Genomic DNA, 7,128 nt, shown 5'->3' with positions numbered 1-7,128 from the left:
AGATTTAAGATTAAGGAAGCACAACCTGAAATGCATTTTAGGAAACTAATCAAGTTTGGAAAAAAATCCTTGGGAAGGGAAAGGGGGTTGGATTCATTGTCCAAGTGGAATATTTAACTTTAGATAGAAATGTGGGTTGATGGTTTGGGGATGAGGAAATATTACTGCATCTGATTTCCCCAGTGGGCATGCAGTGGTGGTGAGGGGCTACCCAGAGATTGAAGCAATTGACTTGGGGAATAGAAAAAGAGTTACCAGGGGAATATAGTTAATATTATCTTTGGTACTTTACTTATGAGATGTTATTTAACATAAAATGTCTTTCAACACCCTCTGCTAAAGAAATTTTGCTACTTATGATCTGGCCCTAGGACTAAGAACACTAAACTGATCAAAACAAGAATTAATCCTAGACTTGATTGGAAAGCCTTAGATTGCAATGCTAGATTGGCATGTCACCTCTGACATGGACATAGAATGGACTTGAACAATCTGCTTCCTGTTCCTAGGCATTCTGAATTAGAAAACTAAGATAATGAGGCAATTAGAAGAAGCCAGTGCAGAAATTGAAAGAGTGCAATCAGAGGTGCCAGTATATAAAGATGGGGCCATGACCAGCTAAAGTAGGAGGAAGCTAAAACTTTCTTCCAGAAAGAACAGAATGGTATGTAGAAAGAGGGAGAGAGGGAAGATCAGTGGGACAGGATTCTTATAGCTGTCTCATTTCGTGAAACATTGCAGCCTCCTCCAATCAGCACATTTCCTTTGAGCAAGTCACATGTACATTCTCTCCTCTTTGCTAATTGCACACTAATTTTTGTCTAGGAATATTCTTCTTCCCAAGGCCTGTGAACTTTGGATGGAGTTGACTCATGTGTCACTCCATTCTTGGAACGAATCCATTTTTGGTCCATTATCACTTTCTTAACCACAGTAATTAGTTCAAGGAAGGCTATCTAATGTAATTGGAGTCAATAAAATTCAATTGAGGGGGGATTTGTTGGAATATTTGAGAAAGAGACCATTAGTTGTAATTTTTGAGAAGATATAATAATAGCTATTTTGCCACCATGAGAAGAGAGCTAAGAACTGAATCAAACAAAGATAAAAGCAGTAATGATGGAGAAAGCAAGTCCAAATCAGGATGCTCTTGTCTGACCCCCTGAACTTGCTTAGGCCTGATGCTAAAGGATACAAACTAAACAGAGTATGGAAAGCATAGGTCTCATATAGAATCTTAAGAAACACAGATGCTCTTGATTAGAAAAATAATGTATGAGTGGCAATGATAGAGATCTATATTCTGAATCCAAAAAATAAAATTGATGCAAATTGAACTGGAACCTTATCTCTGAACTTCTTCTTTTCATGAATTTTTTAGCATTTCAGATTTTCTGTATCTTCCAGTTGCCTCCAAAATACTCCTGCTGATTCTTTTGTTTTCCTCCAGAGTCTTTTGTTTTCCTCTTTGTTGGCAAAGAGATGAGAAGATCAAAATTATTCCTTGGCTTCTGAAGCTTTATCCCTATAACTGCAGGTATAAAATCCTCTGCCTCCTCACCTAATGGCGTTGAGTAGTTTACTTCTCCACTTACTGAACCTTTCTTATTTGCAAAGAAGGAGACCCCAGAGGTGACCTCTAAGGCAAGAACAGAAATCATGTGATGCTCCTGCTCCCATCTGCATGACCCACCCAGTCCAGCCTAACCTAGGAATCACTCTGCCTGTGTGTTGTCTTAGAAAACTCTCATGTTTGAGATTTTTCAAAGCTCTGAATTCTGTGATACCTTGATGAATATCTCAACATCTTTACCTTCATGTCCTTAGAAATCAGCTTCTACTCATGGATAATTGGTAGCAATCAGAAAAGAAATTTAATATGAAGACTTTAAAGTTTTGTCTCAAAGCTTAATATCAGGGAACGGGTTTTATAAATTCTGACAGGTTCTACCATTAAGTATTGTTGAAATAAGGAAATGATGCCATTCAGTAAATAGTTTGCCAAATATTCTTTTCTTAAGGACCTTACAATTTGAAACAAGGACTAGAGTGACCGCACAACTGACTCCGTCTTAAAATACAAGTCAACTATGGCTGCTCTTAATACTGAAACATAACCAAAACTAGCAACTTCTATTCCCTCATGATGATTCCCATAGCCACCAGTCTGGTCCAGGCCCTTATTACTTTGTGCCTAGAGCATTGCCAAAGGCTATAATTTGCCTTTCTTATTAATTTGTTTCACTTGCTTCACCACACACAACACAGTACAACACAAATGCTCAGACTGGCTTTGCCTGGTCAACAAATAGGTTGTCACAGCATCTCTCTGGTAGAAACCCAAGCTCCATGTGTCATCTCATGAACTTCTGTGACTTGGTCCATGCCTGCTTTCAATGTCTCTATATGAGCTTTCTGGTTAGATCATTAAATCCTACAGTCAGAAGGTATTTATGGGGTAGGGTAGTTATTCGGTAGTAAGTTCTGTGCTATGATTGGATATGCCATATGAGTAATACCAGGGCTTGTTGTCCCGGAACTAATATTCAACTGGAGAAGCCAGACAAGTAAACAGATAAGATACACTGGAATGAGTTGTTCCACAGTGGGGACCCCAAGACAGTGACAACTCACCCAGTTCTAGAGACCAGAACTAGGGCTCTCTTGAAAAGATGGCACCACCACTTGAGCCATTGGCACTACTACATGAAACATCGTTCATTTGCCCAGCTCAAATGCAGTATGTGAAATCCTTCCTCCAACACTGAGTTAGTACACGTGGTCTCCCCTCCTGCTTCTGAGCTACTCTAGAATTAATTAAGTAATGTGTTTATTCATTCCTTCAACAAATATATATATATATATATATATATTGTACTTGGGGGATATTTTCTATGTTTCTGCAACCTCTCTCCCCACCATAACACACCCCCCCTGATTTTTTTTGGTGATTATGAAGTGTTATCTCTTAATATCAGGCAGGTAAACAAAGTTCTAGTTTCTTATAGCATATGTAGTTTATCAAGAGCATGAACATATCCTGCTTCCCTAATCAGAAGACACCTCTGATGGCCACGTAAAAGCACTGGACCAACTCTGAAGGATTTGGAGGTGAGGAGAATATATATATAATATTTCCTATTATGAACCAAGACTAGTCCCTAAGACCCAGCAGTGAATTGTTAAGTCCCTGCACTCTGAAACTTACATTCAGATGTAATGAGGCAGTAAATATCAAATAAACAAAGTATATTATGTGTTAGGTGGTAGTATATCCTCTGGAGAAGAATAAAACAGGGTAAGCAATAGCAGGCAATGCTATTATGGATAGGGAGAAGGTTCAGGTGACATTTGACCAGAAATGCAAGAGGTGTGGAGGGCTAAAAGAAAAATTTCCAAGCTGAGGGAACATCAAGTGCAGAGATCATGAGACCAAGAGAGTGTTTGGGGTCATAAGCGTAGTGCTGACTGGGTATCACTCACTTGATTTCTCATGGGATATCACCTTGGTTCACTACTGACATTTCATGTGGGTTTGAGCTGTTCCTCCCAAAAATGTTTTCAGGTAATTGAAGCCAAGGACTGTAATTTCACTCTCTCCAAGATGTTGTTGCCATTCTCCTCACCTACAAATCCCTCAGAGTTAGTCCAGAGCTTTTATGAGGCCATCAGAGGTGTCTGTTGATTAGAGAAGAAGGATATGTTCATGCTCTTGACATAAAGAACTTTCTTTACCTGCCTGGTATTAAGACATAACACTCCATAACCACCAAGAAAAAAGGGTTTGTGGTGGGGGGAGAGGTTGCAGAAACACAGAAAATATTCTCAGAGTACTAATTTCAGGAGCCTGAAGGTCTATTTTTTTTTTTTTGGCAAGAATGAACATTTTTTTTTTAATGTGTTTCTGTAGATTTCAATGTAGTAGGGGTTCCTGGAAACAAGATGGGATAGATGCCTCCAAAAAAAAAGTGATTTAGTGAATTGCAGTCTGTGGGTTGATTAAGTATTGATCAGAGCCCAGCCTTGGTCTGAAACAGCCTCAGAACTACCTTGTGAATAGGCCATAAAGCAACAGAATTGTCACTGATTTAACTGGCAGTCTCATTGGGAATGCTGTGAAATCCTTAAGAATAAGTTCAGAAAGTTTGAAAATTTGCTTAAATGCTAAACTTTTAAAGATTGACACTCCAAACATCACTAAGGTAAAAACAATTTTAACTAATGAACAAATGGCTTTGAAAATACTGGATTCACTCTTATTGAGGCTTGGCAGGTATCTGACTCAGATTTCATGGGGACTTCTTTAGGATAAGTGTAGGATGCAAATTTTTAGTTGCCAAATTTGAATAGATATCATTGTAGAGCAGCAGTGTAGTCTATGGACTATCCCTGAGGATCCTGTGACATCAAATGATTTTCCTAATGCTGCTAAGATGTTATTCTCTATTTACAGTGTAACATCTGTACTGATGGTACAAAGAAAGCAAGGTGGATAAAAAGGCTGGTGTTGGAACAGGAATGGGGGCAGCACTAGCTGCTGAGTGCTTCATGGTCATGTGCTTACTGTAAGAAAAAGGTGCAAGTCTTACTTAACCCATGAAGTCCCAAGTTTTCAGTTCTTCAATATTTCAATGAAATTGATATAAGTGCATTAAAGTGGGTTGAAAATCATAATCTAGAACTTATATATTTCCTTTACATATATTTTCATATATGACATAAACAAAAACTCTTCAGGATCCTCAGTCATGTTTGGAACGTAAAGTGTCCTGAGCTCAAAATATGTGAGAATTAGTGCTGTGCAGGATTAATAATATAATTAATAATTAATTAATATATTATAATATCTGTGTATTGTTTTGATTCTTCAGAGAAACAGAACCAATATATTGTGTATATGTGTGTATGCACACATAAAAATACATATATATACACACAAAAACATATGTGTATATATACATATATATAAGTTCTATGAAATATATAAAAATATAATAAAATAGTTTATAATGTAACAAATATATATATATATGTATTTATACATATTTTACACATATATGTAAAATATAAAATACATTTATGTATGTAAAGATATATTAAATAAATAAGGAATTGGCTCATGCAGGTATGGGAGCCAAGACGTCCCAAGATCTGCAGTCAGAAGGCTAGAGACCCAGAAGAGCTGAAGAGCTGATGGTATAAATTTGAGTTTGAGTCTGAGGCTAGAGGCTGGAGAAGACCAATGTCCCAGCTAGAAGACAGGTAGAGAAAGAATTCTCTTACTCTGTCTTTTTTCTATTCAGGCCTTCAACAGATTAAATGAGGCCCACCAACATTAAAGAGGGTAATCTGCTTTACTTAATCTGCTGATTCAAATATTAGTTTCATTCAGAAACAGCCTCACAGATAAAGAATGATGTTTGGCTTTATGTCTGGGTGTTCAAGTTGACCCATAAAATTAACCATCACAAGCAGCCAAACAAAACGAGTTCACTTTCCCTTGTTCCCATGAATGAATAATAAATAAGAGGAATCCTTATATGCATGGATAAATGGTTAGGTAGGTTCTTTTTCCTTGCTTCAGACCTGGGGATTATGAGGTTAATTGCAAGATTAGTTTATATGAAAGATACCTGTAAGTTTGTATTCCCGTTTATTCTTTCTTACCTCTTCTTCTTTCCCATTCCTTCTACCCGCAAAGCAGCTCTTGTGATGTTTTCTGAGTATCCTTTCTTTCTCTTCTGGTATATGTACTTGTAAAACATGCATATGGTTTTATGTTGCATATATTTCAATTTACATAAATAGTATTGTGATATATAGAATTTCCCCATTTTTCATCTTAGCGTTGTTAAGATCTATCTTCATTACATCATGCTAATAAGAAAGACTGTAAAGACAACTCACTTGATTGATGTGCATTTTTCTCATCACACTTATACAGCTAGGGATTTGATGGTAGCATTAGAACAGTTTACTTTTTAATATGACAAATATGAAAAAACATCTTTAAGCTATAAAATTTATACCGCCTACTCCAAAATTACTTTACCATTCTTCTCAAAGCTCATGTCATCATACAGCTTTTATCGGTGGTCTCTGTGTGCTGCATAGGTTTTTGCACTGTGAAAGTTTCCAAGAAACAAGAGCCAGATCACGGAGCCTCAGAAACCTTGCCTTCACAATCAGAATCATGGGAAAATTGCTTAATTCAAGTCACAATCTTATGCTGTAAAGTAGGGTTAAAAATAGCACCTCCTTCACAGCACTGATATGAGGATTCAAATGAATTTATATTGAAAAATGCCTGGCACATAGGAAGTATTACACTGGTGTTTGTGAAATGAAATGAAGGAACAGAACCTGTCATTTGAGAACATTGACTTGTTCCTGGAAACCAGAGCCTACTTTTCCCCTCAAGAGCAGCACTTCTTCCCTTCATCTTCCTGAGAAAATACTAAAGTGTCACAATGGTGATGGATAGAAATAGTAGCATTTTACTCTGTTATTTTAAGATCTTCATAGTTACTTAGAATGTTTTAAAATTTTATATTAAATATCCTAATTGTTAGAATTCTCTGTATATGAATCAGGAATAGAGATTCACAGGTCCAAAAGAATCGTGTGCTATGTAGACTAAGAAAATAAAAGGACTGTGCACTTCACATCAAATATAGAAAGTGGTCAAACTCCGCAGGCCCCAAAGTCATTTCCTTTCTTTCCATCAAGACACTTCCATGTTCCCTCCTGGCCACAGAAAATGGAAATTCCCGGTGCCAAGATCTGTGAAGTCAGAGCCACTACAATGGCATTCAGGTGCTTTCCATTACGAGTAATTCCTGGCACGAGGTGTTACATTTTCATCTGCTTTTATTCTCTTCACTGATGACGATGACATTCTGGAAGCCCTAACTAGATATCAGAAAAAGATGAGCATTTTGGTGTTTGAAGTATTTCAAATAGAAAACCAACTGTGGACTATACTTCCTAATTTGAAAATCAAGTTAAATTTAATTGTTTCAGACTGTTTTCCATTAAAGAGGTTACTAACTTCCTTCCTAAGAGTGCTTACAATCACTTACTTTTCAGGTTGGGTGCTCTGGGATAGAGCCAGATTAACTCGGAGCT

Source organism: Spermophilus citellus (assembly GCF_964194105.1).
Source record: "Spermophilus citellus genome assembly, chromosome: 10".
Lineage (NCBI taxonomy): Eukaryota > Metazoa > Chordata > Mammalia > Rodentia > Sciuridae > Spermophilus > Spermophilus citellus.
The sequence above is the reverse complement of the archived record's forward strand: the minus strand, read 5'-3'. Positions refer to the sequence as shown.